The sequence below is a fragment of the Charadrius vociferus genome, unplaced genomic scaffold (genome assembly GCF_000708025.1).
Source record: "Charadrius vociferus isolate BGI_N301 unplaced genomic scaffold, ASM70802v2 scaffold1, whole genome shotgun sequence".
In the NCBI taxonomy this organism is placed as follows: Eukaryota; Metazoa; Chordata; class Aves; order Charadriiformes; family Charadriidae; genus Charadrius; species Charadrius vociferus.
This window is the reverse complement of record NW_009647680.1, coordinates 9,000,385-9,014,356: the sequence shown is the minus strand read 5'-3', so window position 1 is coordinate 9,014,356 and position 13,972 is coordinate 9,000,385.

Below are 13,972 nucleotides of genomic sequence, written 5' to 3'. Positions count from 1 at the left end.
CACACACAAATAAACCTATACCACCTCATATAAATCAAATACAGATCTAATGGAAGTAAAGAAGAAGCTGGGGAGCATTCCCACCAACAGTGGGCAGTGAGGGACGGGCTCCTGCAACATCATGTAGGGACTCCGTTGTTACAGCGCCATCTTATTTAGTTTTGAGCTACATTTACTGCTGGAGAAGATGAACAAGCCATGTCCCAAAGTCAGTGCCTGGTCCTCTAGCAAGACCTTCCATAAGGTCATTCTGCTTATAGACAGGAGACCCTCCAGGAGACGTGCTTTGGCTGATATGCTGGTTAAGCACAGAGTAAATGCTCATCTGACCAAGCACTTAGACTTCATAGAGCTCAGCCGATATTGCCCAAACTATCATTTTATTCAAGCTTCGTTTTGTAACCTTCCCAGGTGCAAAATACAATGACAGTTGTAAGAGTAGGATTATCGTACAGACAGATCAACACTTTAGCGATTGGGCTGTCTCAGCCTGTTCTGAGTAGACGAGATACCAACTCTACCACTAAAACAGGCTTGCCATGGTGGCGAAGAACAGAGCTGCACCAAGGAAAATCTAAAGGAAAACAATGCTAGTCCAGGCACGTAGGTGCATGCAAATGCGCTTTTACTGTAGCGAAAAGACATTTCCTAGTTTGTTGATGTGGATTTTAAATAAGGGATAACAGAAGATAAAGAAGAACAGAAAAAAGGCAAGCAGGACATCAAGGAATCCTGACGAAGACAGTTTTGAGATTCTGAGATATTTGGAGGAATGCAAAAATACTATGAGAGGCTGTTTTTTGCGAGTCTTCCAGACCAAGATATTTTTATTTTATCTCCACCAGTTTGAGCTGTCTGTTAATCTGGGATGCAGCCAGAATTTTATTTTCCTTCTCTTGTGCCTAGTAAACACTTGCTTATTTAGTTAAAATGCAAATATTGTTAAGAACATTTTACCAGATGCTTCCCTGGGTTCAAAACACAATTGCCTTTGGAGCTTACATTTGGGCTTTTTATTCTGCTTACAGTAATTTAGACAACCTATGTAATAGTAGTTAAATGTTCAAAACTTCACTTCTAAGTGATATGCTCTAGGTCAAGTGTATCCTAAGAGATCATGCCCAGAAAATCAAGACTATAAATATAAATACTGTAATCTAAAATAATATAAAGAGAACCTTAATGAGAATACAGTATAAATGCCAGTCTGAAACAATATACAAAATTCATTCTTGCGTTATTTGTGCTTTTACATCCATAAAAACAAATGAAAGGAGACGTCTGTACAGACCTTTGGGTATGCAGGTCCGATCTAAAAACTATTGCAAATTTTCTGACAAATTTAAGGAAGTCTGACTAAAACCGATGTTTCCGTGCCACTCCTATCAGCCTGTTCCACTACACCGATCCTGGAACAGAAAACATAGCTCTGGAGAATATTCATGCCAAAGGGTGACTACTTGCAATTCTAATGAAGCGTCTTCATACTCCATCAAGGGAGAAGGGAACCACGGAAATGTCACTGTCAAGAATTATCTTTCTCTCTACATGATATCTTTATGCTGAATTTTTAAGGGCCAGGGGGAGGACTGCCAGTTTGGTTGCCGACTTACTGAGATCTGATGTGTCTATCAATGTGTTTTCATGCCAGCTGTGGACCAACAAGACAATAAGATGGCCTATCTTTTACTAGAAAGCAAACAACTTCACCAGTGAAGCAGGTTGAGACAACATCTCCTCTTGAAGTTCAAAGCCTTAATCTGTCAGTTTTACAGGAGAAGTGAATTTTGAGGTGAAAAGTGCTTACATGAACACTCTGAATCACCTTATGCACTATCAAGACACCTGAGAATTTTTCCATGACCTGTTGATACCCTATGAACAAACCTCCAAAGTAAGGAAGAGGTGTTATTTCCCTTCTGTAAATAAGAAGGCTATATGACAGAAAAATCCAGTGATCAGCTAAAAAACATGCAAGCCTGATTAGGAAGAGGAGAACTGAACCTGTGTTTCCTATGACACTAGACGGATGACTTTCTCAGTCCCTGCACTTGCAAACCAGTTATTCTAGGGGAATCCAGGCAGAGTTTAACTGGTCTAGTTCCTTTAAGACTTGTAGCCCATGGCCAGATAAGAAGCAGACCAGATCCCCATCCTTGAAATTTAGGTATGTGATGGTAGTGTCTAGTCCTTATTTTTGGAAATGTATCTAATGGAAACAAGCAGAACAGTGACGACTATCCCTTCCACCTCCTTCTCTTGTGTACATATTTCACACTTCCATATCTCAACCTGGATGATTATCATATGTATTTCTGTAATGCCCAGAAGCTCTAGCCTGCTTGTAAGATCTACACAGTTTAAGTATTAAGGTTTTATTTTGTGGCTATCTTTCTTCAAGGAACTGGCTTGATAACGTGAATCTTTTTTATACTCTTTGACAAAATATCCCTAAATTGGCATTACATGACCTCTAATGAAGTCTTTAAGACGAAGACTCTGCCCTTCACTTCAAATTGAACATAGGCTTTTCCTTTACTTAAAGTAATGAGACCAAAGCAAAACCAATTTGCAGTTCCCATTACTGGTTTTACCCAGGAACCAAGGGATTTAAAAACCCCACTGCATTTCTTCGAAGCAAAGCAGCAACAATGCTGATCATGACCCCCTAAAGCTGGAGGCCTTGTTATTAGTAATCTACAGCTGTGCTCCCAGTGGACGCTTCCACCCTGGTCCAGCGAGATCCCAAAGGGCATGTCTACACTTCAGCTGCTGAGGCACCATTAGATTTATTGTCATAACCAGAAGCAGGTGCTCCACAATAAATAAACATTGCTGTGGCTCTGTCACTTTCTGATTGCACCAGTTAACAGATGGACATACAAATTTGGGTTGGCACCCGCTACTGCACCATTTCCCCCCCTGGTTTTCCCAAAGAAAATGGAGTTGTGCTTGATCTACACCAGTGGGTGTGTAAGGGCAGAATCAGACCCCCAAAACTCTAAACTATGGAAACACAAATGCACGCTTAGATAATGGTTTGCACAGCCCTGGAAAATATCAACTTAGATTGTTTTAAATACAAATAAACTTGAGCAAGCTCAAGCAATTAGCTTGGCACAACTCTGAAATGTGTTTAATGGCTGAGTGATCAAAAGGTTTTCCATCAACTTTAGCTGAATCAAACTGGCAAGTAAATCTTTCCTTACACATAATTTTCCGAAGTTTGAAGTGACAAATTGGACTGAACTCAATTAAAGCAGCAGGTTCTATGCATTTAATTGCAAGCAGTGTCTGTGATTGTGAAGGAATCCAATTCAGAATGAAAACACAGATGTGGCTGTGGCGTAGCGCTGTAAAACACAAAGAGGCAAAACCAAGTTCAATCAGGAAAAAGTTACAGGCAATGTAAAATTATGTATTCTACCGTACTGCTGGAGCACTAGCTGTAGGCAAGGATTAAAATATAAAATTGAGAAATGTTCAGATAGCTACATCACTGTAGTCCAAAAAATGCTATGAGAAAAAGTAAGTAAATATTTGTAAAGCAGTTTGACTGTGGAAAGTGCATGAAAATACTAATGGTATTTCCAATTATTATGCAATGACACCTACTTCAGAGAATTAATTGTATCATCAGTCGGAATATATTAAAAGAAAAAGTTTGTGCAAAAAATGGTAATTAAAGAATGACTTTGTAATAGGACACTCAGTCATTATGGGGGAAGTGCTTAGGGGGTAAATTTAGTACTTAGTCCTTCAGCGCACACACATGGCTCCCATTGATATTAATGGGAGCCATCCACACTTTCAAGGGCAGGTTTCAACCTACACCGCAAAAGCTAAACTAAAAAGGAAGCGAATACAGCAGATCATGTTATTCTTAAAATTGACCCAGGCAAACACGACATGTGCTAGCATTTTAAGCCCTGCACTCAGTGAAAATTAAAGTTGTTAAATAAGCAATGGAATCAATTTTAAGCAATTGCTGTGTGTATTTATAGAAACAGCACCTCCATCAAATATATAAACAACTAAAAAGGAAACCTATAACTGTTTAATTTTGGTCCTTGGAAGGAGATGATTTCCATAGTAAGGCAAGTGTGAGAATCATTTTAAAAGCTCAGCAGGGAATTTCTGTATAGCCTATGAGTTCTGTTTGAAATTGGGGGCTATTTATATGTATCTGTGTCAGACTGCAGACGCTATTTTGGATGTGGGATTTTTTGTCCTTTCACATCATGGTTGGGGGTGAATTGTAGAGACTGTTGTGAAAGGGCTAACCCATCAAAAAGACTAGAAAGATTAAAAAAAAATAGAAAAAGAAAAAGAAGACCAAAACCCCAAAGCTGATATGGTTAAACAAGCAAGGTGAAAAAACGTGTTTGAACTGAAAAGATATCCCTCAGAAAGCTGAATGAAACCTTCCAAAAAAAAGGAAAACAGAAGAGAACTAGTTAAATATAAAAGGATAACACAGTAGGACAAAAGAGAAAAAAAAATCATTTTGAAGAACATATTGCTAAAACCATAAAAATGAAAACTTTTTTTTTTCCCAGCACCAGAATAAGGAAATCTGGCAGAAAGTTTGTAGGACTGAGAGATGATCAAGAAGGAAAAAGATCATACAGAGAAGACAGGGCTACAGAAAAAAGGAAATCTTCTCCATGATCAATGTTGATGTGTTTAGAGAGATTCTCACACCAGAAATTTTCCTTAAAAGGGGTGAATTCAAAAGTCTGTTTCAAATTAGAGTATCAGTAGAAAAGTTTTAAGAGTGAATCAATAAAATTAACAGTATCGCATCACCAGGACCAGATGGTATTCACCCAAGAGTTCCGGAAGAACTCAGGTATGAAATTGCTGAACTATTAATTACGCTGAGTAATCTTTTGCTTAAAACAGAGTGCCCACTACAAGAATGGGATGTCAATGTAAAAAAGAAAAGAAAAGAAAAATAAAAAATAAAAAATATTTACAGGAGGTGTTGGAAACCACAGATCAATAAAAACATATTGGTCAATTTAATAGAAATTATAATAAAAAATAGAAACAGGAGATGCATGGAAAAATGAGAGACAATGGAAAAGGACAAATGTTTTTTCAGGAGAAGTTCTGCCTCCCAAATCTGTTAGAGCTCTTCTTGCTTTCTAAGAGTTTTTTAAACACATTTTTTTTTTATTATACTTTGCCTCCTGCCAGCTATCTTAATAAGGGTAGAGACCAGTGAGAGAAGAGTAATCTTCTGCTGAGGAGGATATACATCCACGGGAAAGAGGACATTGGAGATTTGCCAGGGCAGGAAAAAGCAGGCAGTGACAGAGTGAGGTTTTGTTATTGTCCATGCTTGTAGGTAGCTGTGGGATCTCCAAGAAGACCTTGGTAACTTTCCTGAGAGGTGCAAAGGTGGTGGACTTCATGAGGTATCTAGATGGGTTATGTGCTGGTCCAGGTATGGAGCCAGCAATCTTGTCCTGTACAAGTATGTACTCTATAGGCATTTAATTATACTTACTGCCTTCAATACTTTGATGACATTTTTTAAAGGTCTTTGATGAGGAAACTTGATGAGTGACAGGACATAGTGAATAAAGAGAGCACACAAACTTGGTCAGTCATGGTGGTTCTTTTCCCCTATGCTTACCAGGCACCTGCAATCACTGTACTAGGGAAGTTGGAAGGTATATTACGCTTATTCCCCTAAATATCTGTTCATGGACTTCATGTCAATTTGTCCTGTCCCTTTTTGATCTTGCTACTGCTACCTGCCTCTATGACCTCCCATGAAGAGAGCTGCAGCAACCCGGGGACTCAAGAAGGGCTTTTATCTGTGCTAAACCCATCTTCTGCATGCCCTGGTTAAGTGTCCCCTGGTTCCTGTATCGCTAGATTGCAGCGCTTCTAAACTCACTTTACTCACTGTCTTCATGATTTCAAGAAGTGTTTCAATTCCTGTGATCATTTTAGTTGCCCTTTTCTGTTTCTAGTCCACATCCACTGTACCCTTCTTGATGTGGGGAAATGTGACCTACACAACATAGGCGCACATCTGCTTTACAAAGCAGCAAAATAATGCCCTCTGCCTTCTCTTTTGTTCCCTTCCTGATGACACAGCAAATTTTATTAACTTTTTTGGGTATCACTGTCATGTGGGAATGATTATTTCAGGGAAATATCAGGAGTGACTCCAAGATCTCCTTCTTGCAACTATCTTTTCTGAGTTCAGCATCATATCTCTGCGCTTCAGGCTATTTTCTCTAGATTCATTCATTAGCTTGTATTTTTTTTACATAGGAGCTCATCTGCCAACTTTCGGCCCTTTTACTCGGTTCTGTTAGGTTCTTCTGCAGCTCCTCATTAACGCTCCTGCATTTGACTACCTGATAGAGCTTAATATCATTTGAAAGCATAAAGATTTCACTGTTTGCTTTCTTAAGGGCACTGATGACAACGTCAAATAAAACTGATGCTTACACCAGTCCTAGGGGCATCTTGGTGCTGAGTCTTCTCCATCCTGAAAAGCAACTAACAACCCTTTCCTTCCTATCCTTTGCTTAGCTTGCTTTCCTCCATTCCCATAGCAACTTACTTTCTTTAATAACATTTGGCACAAAGACTTACCAGTTTTTTTTTGTTTTTTTTTCTTTTCAAAATCTGAATACATTATGACTACTCTATGCTTTTTACTGAGGTGCTTACAAATTCACGGTAAAACTCCAGCATGTAATAAGACAGAATTTCCCTTTATAAAAGCCATGCTAATTCTTTCCCAACAGGTGATGCTTATCTGTATGGTCACTGCTTTTATTCTTTATTACAAATTAGCATCTTACTAGGGACAGCAGTCAGACTTATCAGCCTGTAGTTTTCAGGATCACCTCTGGATCTGTTTGTGTAGATGGGTGCTATGTTTGCACTTCAGCATTCAGTTCTCACAGCAGTCACTTGTAAAAAGAGGTTGTGTACCTTGGTCATCAACTGGAAGATGCATGCAAAAAGAGAGGCCATTGAGATGAAAGAATAGTATAGAATTCTGGAAAATGTGGAGTGTCATGGAGAAGGTATGAATACCTATAATGTTAAACAGTCCAAGATATGCAGGACATCACACAAAATGTGTTGTTAAGCTGCAGTGTCTCCCCAACCAGCCAGTCCCAGGCATGCACTCAAGAGATCTGCTGCTTCAGCAAGAGCTACTGGTGTAAGATGCCTCCCTTTTCCTCACTGATTCAGATATAGGTGTTTTTTTCTTTATGTGGATGACAGGGGGAACAGTCTCAGTGGGACAGAGATATAGCGGAAAGAGAAAAAAAAAATAGAATCTTTTCCCCTCCTTTTTCCCAGAGAATCACTGGGACTTGTTGCATTAGGCAGGAAATCTGCACTGTAAAACACCTCTGGGAGTCCAATCCAGGGACAACATAGACTCCAGGCTAAAAGTTTATGGTTACAGCAAACGTGCAATCTAGAGAATGTTCAAAACAAAGTACACAAAAAGGTCCACCTCAGGAGTTTATGACATGAGGAAACAACAGAACTGATGATAAACTAGTCAGCCTGTGAGACTATGATATAAAAGAAATAACAGTTGCACTGTAGGAATAGTGGTACTATTATTTGCTTGTTATAGTTTTGGATCTTTTAGTAATTTAAATGGAAAAAACTCCAAACTTGCTACTGAAAATCAATTGACTTCTAATTTATTAGACACAAAATATAGCTCTGCTATTTCAATCCATTTTAGATTGAAAGTATGGCCGTTAATGAGTCATAAAATATGACCTTTATTTTATCTCCCTTGAAGTAGCTGAAAACTTCTTGATTGGATAAAGACTGAGATGTTTTTTTACGACTTTATGACAACCAAACCAGTCCTAAATCTGAAGTAGTTTGTTTATCACTTATTTGGTGCACCTGTGAAATTTCCTTGTCAACAGTTCTGCTTTAAAAGATGATACTAGATCTTAGTTGTGAATTTAGATATAGCTCATCTCGGAGGAAGATTATATTCAGAACTGAGGACACTTTACATCTGAATAAGAGTTTCCACATGGGGTTTTAAGATACTTGAACTGCGATGCTCTAAGTTCACACCTCCAATTAATTTGAATTAATTTTCCTAAGTGTGTAGATGTCAGCTGGCTCCAGAACTCTAGATATAAACAACTTCACACTCTGGCAAAGCCTAGATGTAAACTTGACAGCTTGGATGCATTTCTATTGACTGGAAGCCAGGACTTGAAGCAGACAGAATGAATTAATGTGTGAAATACCCTTAACCAGTATTTCAGAATTCTGAGAAACAAGTTTTACCAAAAACTGCTTGAGAAAGTCTGAACCCTATTTCAACTGTTATCATGTTTTAATAAGGTTTATCTAAGCTCAGCCTCTGGAAACTTTGAAGTTTGCTGTCTCTTGATAAAACTTGTTTCATTCCATATCTACACATTCTGTGCTTAAATGGGCTTGGCACACTTCACATCAGCTAATGCTGCATTAAAGAGCTGTATATGGCACAAAAATGTCAAAGGCAGCTTTAAAATGTAATGAAAATGCTCTGAATGGAGACACGGAAAAAGATTCTTTTGCTGTTACATATTGGTACATGTATTACTGCACCAAGAGATATCAGAGCTTTGATCTTACACGCACCTAAAAATATCCGACTTCAATAGAGCGCTCAAACAATTCTTCTCCCTCACAATGAACCCATATGTTCTTTCAGCACAAAAGAAAATTAGCTTTTACTGCTCAAAATTAAATGCTGGAGAACAAGCCAAATATAGGTCATTCCTAGCAGGGTTGTGATCCTGTTAGATAACATACAGCTAAGGCGGCTCAGGTCCGGGCAGCATATGCATGGAAGACAGCCAGGGGGTTGAAGAAGGCAGTAATTTGGTAAATAAATTGGAAATGAATCAAACAATGCAACCCAGTATTGAACTGGGGCCTTCCAGCGGTGAAAGGCAACTTCTCAGAATAAAGGCAGGAGAGACTGCCATGACAACTCGTGGTCATTAATGATGCCATAGCACTTGTCGGAGAAGAGTTTTATTAGTCCTGGTGTCCCAGATAAATTCCAATTTCAGTAATGATATTCCACTGACCTACATTTCCCTTGCCGGGTGAGCTGAATGAAGCTTTTTTTTCTGCTTGTGTCTCTGTGACAGTTCATTATTGCTGTGTGTTGACAAACAGATGTTATGCTCTACCCGGGAGATGCGTATGCACTGCACATACCGTACAATAGCTGCGATAGCTGTACAATAAACTCCAGAACAGTGGGGGTTGAACGTGTGACTCTGCACCTTTCTCAGCCACAATGTCTTTTGTTACGTTTGTACAGCATGAGGTGGCCAAAATGCAGGTAAGGGTCTCTGGATCCTGCTGGGATGCTGCGTTATGGGGACAATCCTATTACTGATACATTTTAAATGACAGTAGGAAGAACCTGTGTTGTTTGCTATAATCTATTTTGTCTAAGAATTCCTGTACATATCTGGAAAAAAAAAAAACAAAACAAAAACCTCAAGGCAACAATTTTCTTTGTAAATGCAGTACTTTCACCGGTATTTTCTACACAGGTAAATAGAGGCACAGACAACTTCCAACATCAGCTGACTGTTACACGCCGCTGCCTTTCGAGCCAGCCCAGCAGCTCGGGTTTGACATGAGAGACCGTAACCCCCAGTGGTCATTGCCTGTGAAAGTGGTTTGAAACGGGCAGCAAACTGATTGCCAAGACAAAGGTGAAGCGAGGTACTTGTAGTGGCTTGAGAGCAATGAAGCATTACCAGGTAGGCATAAGTGAGAATATAAAAGAGAATGGGGAAGGCAGGAGACAAGAAAGATGAAAAAGAGGGCAAGGGGGTCTAATGAAAACTAAATGGGCTTGTGCTGGTGAGTGGTGTTTCTCTGTCACAGCCATCCTCGGTGTGAAGCAGCAAGACTTTTCTCGCTGTATGTAATCACGCCAGGGAGAGCGTATAATAAATAGGAAGAGACAAGGCTGTGTGCCTTCACAATAAAGACTCATTATTTAATTTCCCCTTTGTGGAAAATATCAGCTCAGAAGCTAATCTAAACTTTTGGTAGGGCTGAAGTTCAAACGCCAGGAGTCCTCCCTGGCAATGTGGGGCACGGAGCCACGGGGGTTTGGATGGCTCAGCAACAGGATTCCGAAAGATTTACCTTTCTGTCAAGAGTTAAATGTCTCTTCTACGCTGGTTGAGGTAGTCCCAGGTGATTACTGTTAACGGGCTGTTTGGAGGCTGACATGAAATTAATTTGTCATCTAAACCAACAGCGGGTCAATCGAATATGTCCCTCCCATGGTGAATGATGCAAGACATTAGAGAAAGAAAAAATAAAAGGAATATGGAGCACCTGTCTCCACTGCAGAAACGATGTCTCTTGTGGGACGTTTTCAGTGCCAAATGACTACATTTTCCATACACACATACTTGGAAAGAGGCTTCAGTTTACAGTGCTGCCACAGCCGAGTAACTTCTAAAGTTATGGGGAAAGAAGGGAGGAAGAAATAACATAGGGTAAAAAAAAATAAATGTGGAGGTAACTCAAGATTATGCAGCAAACTCAGCCTACTTTTCTATTACCAGTCCCCCGGTTTAGCTGAGGTATGTTTTCACTTGGGCTGCACTCCAGAGTGTGACCTGTCTGCTCCTATTACATTGGTTTCTTCTAGGGAAATGAAATATTAGCCTATTTTCTTAACTTCTGTATTAAGAAGACAAGTTAATTTTTCACCCCTCTGGTGAATTATTGTATGATCGGTTTATATGAGAGATGTCCCAGGAGTGAGAAAATGAGTCATAATTCACGGGAGGTGAAGCTACAAGTGAGTAATGAAGAATATGAAGATCATTCTTTCCCCTCGGTGCCTGCACAGGCTTGTTCTGCAATTAGAAGGGCAGGGGAACAGGTAAATACACAGCCGAGCCACGAGTCACCTCTGTATGCTATGATCTTTGGGAAAAAAGTCTTACGAAGTTTATTTTTGTTGGAAATGAGCATGTGCAGCTATAAAATACATTAAAAGCCCTTCACTTCCTACCAAAGAGCTTCATTAAAGTGCCAGGCTGTGGAGCAGCTCTTACGGGAGAGTTTCCTGAGGACATGACAGTGACTCAGTCCAGAGCTCTGTTCCTCCCCGTTGCTGCATGCCCACCGCCTCTTCCTTGCAAGGTTCAGAAAGAGTTTACTCTGCAAAATCATCTTAGAAGAGGCGCACCAAAAAAGGGCTCTAAAGCCCTCGCTGTTACGGGTGATCTGCGCGATACATAGGGAAACTGCAGACTGAATGGAAAGATGTTTTTCAATGCCCTGACCTGCCTTAGTTCTCCATCACCTGCCCGCAGGCTGCCTAATTTCACTGCCTCAAATGCCTTCCTTACAAATCTAGTTGCTCACAGCACATAGCAGTCAGGATCTGATCAGTTCTCGCTGAAGGTTTAATTCCAGAAGATGCAAAGAGCCATTTTCGAGGTCCCCACACTTCCGATGCTTATCCCAGCACAACTGCTAGTTGCAAGGCTGGAAAGAAACGCCTTTGTCATCTTCTCAGCATGTCCTTTTTTTTTGTTTTTTCATGGATAGAGGTATGCCAGCTTATGCACCGAACCTGGTCTCACATGGGAAGAGACTGTAAGTCTCATGAATCTGCTCTTAGTGGAAAGCGCATCTGAAGTGAATTTTGGCACCTGGGGACGAAGTGGGAAGTCCCTGTGTGGACAGTAGCTCGTGCTGCAGAGCAGAAAGTAGTGGAAACCCTCAAAGGCTCTGGAACTGCAGCTATAAGGTGTATTCCCCACAATCACCAGGCATCTGCAAGATTTGCTTTTAATGTAACAAAATTGATGGTTTTTGCAGTTATGTTGTCTTCTGGTGAAATTATCTTCTGACCAGGCCAAGGTAACCTTAAGGGCATCTAGTTTTCTTGCTGTTACGGTGTTTGGGATGAAAAATCTGTGCTCTCTGAAATTCAAATGTCCCTGAACCCTTGGAGAAATGCGCCTCCCACTGTCTTCAATTTCCACTTAGCTGAAGCAGTGTTTCTTAATGGACTTCTTGCTACTTGCATTGTTGTACTGCCTATAAAGTTTACCATAAATATCAAGGAAAGATGCAGACACAAATGGCCATTGAACACAGTGATCTGCGGGCTTAGACCATTCTCAAAACTGAATCCAGTTTACCAAAAATTCAATATAAGCCCATTTGCCCAACCCATTTAATGACCTTTTATGTACTATGCCACCATATGACAATTGGGGCAGGAGGAGGAAAAAAAGCAGTAATAAAACCTTCTGAAAGACAAGTCCCAGATTGGCAGCAGATCTCAAGAAAGCTAGAAACCTCTCGTCTGCTAACATCACCATCGAAATGCACAGTTTTGTCCTTTGTGCTGTGAAAGCCAGCAGCAGCTGCCCCCCCATTGTGCATACAGAATTAAACAATTTATTACAAAAGGGACCTCTCAAAATCAATCTAAAAATCACTACCAGAGGCCTGGAAGCAGATGTGACATGCAAAACTCGACACCATCAAGTGTACAAGGGTTTGTTTGTCCTAACGATGCCTGGCAGATTCTTCCTCAGCATTTGAAGAGGTACCCGAACACACTTTAAATGGCAACACTTCAAAATCACCAATTACACAAGGAAACCATTCCTTCCCCTCCTTTAATAGATTGGATACTTGGTGCGTTTTGGAGACACAAGCAAGTAATACACGAAAGTTGTTTTTTTTTCTTGCTCTACAGACTTGGACTAAATCTATGCTAATACATTGATGTGCTCACTTGGGTATTTTATCTTCTACCCAATCACACAGAGGATGCCGGAAGGTCATATAAGGACCCTCTGGTTTCTCAGATACATACTGTTTGCTAACCACATTTTGCCTATTATACACTTCTGAGTTCAGTTGTATTCCACAACAATTGCCCTTTGAGGTTAACACATACAATAAGAATCACCTACTTAAAGTAACTTAAGTTTTGAAGGCTCCTAGCAGCAGTTTCCACCTGACCTTATGCTTCTATCTGTGTGATCAGTTCTTCTCAAAGCCATGCTTTTCCCTTTTAAACACGCATTATTATAACCCTGCATCTGAAAATAATGCAAACAAAAAAGTAAGGAACAAGCGACCCCTCAGCTCTTCTTTAGTAGGGTCATCATACCCATCTCACAGGTCACACGCAATGACATTTGTAGTTCTACTTCATGCTGAGCGGAAGGCTGTATTAAAATTTTAAACAGTACAAATAAGGATGTTCCAGTTATTCAAAATAAAAGATAGGATAGAGAATTCCAATGTCTCAGTCTTTTTCAAGTTAATACACGCATCAGGAAATGTATATGTATTTCATTGAGGGATTAGGATACAACCCAGCCAAACTCTGGAATGCCTACTCGTATTTCATGGAGTACCCTGTAATTGTGGAGGCTGGTTGTTTTATTGGGGGATGTTTCCAGCATCTGCGGTGAATGACAAATTCATCACTGGGCAGCACCCTGGAACTGGAGCCTTGCAAAGTCAGAGAGAAACAGGGCACTCTGGCTGAGGAACAACTCATCCAGCTTTAGCAGCCAGGCACAGGCTATAGTGCAGCAGGGCTGTAGCTCAGGTTAGATAGCATCACTGGTAACAAAGACTTTCCAAGAAAATCCGGAGATTCTGTTGGACCTCCAGCATCAAGACTACGCTCCTGGTGATGCGGGCATTTCAAACTTTTCACATTGTCATACACAATATGGTCAAAATGTTGCTTGCACTCTCCCTGTTGCTGACGGTACTGAGACAACTACAACCACACCAAGACACAATGTGACACCACCCATCATATTGGCTATTAAATGGCCTAAATGGGAGAAAGACATTGTGAATGTCTACCACCAAAGTTTCACTCGCATTTTTGTGCCTTCTCAAGCATGAGGTAAGATTCTGTATA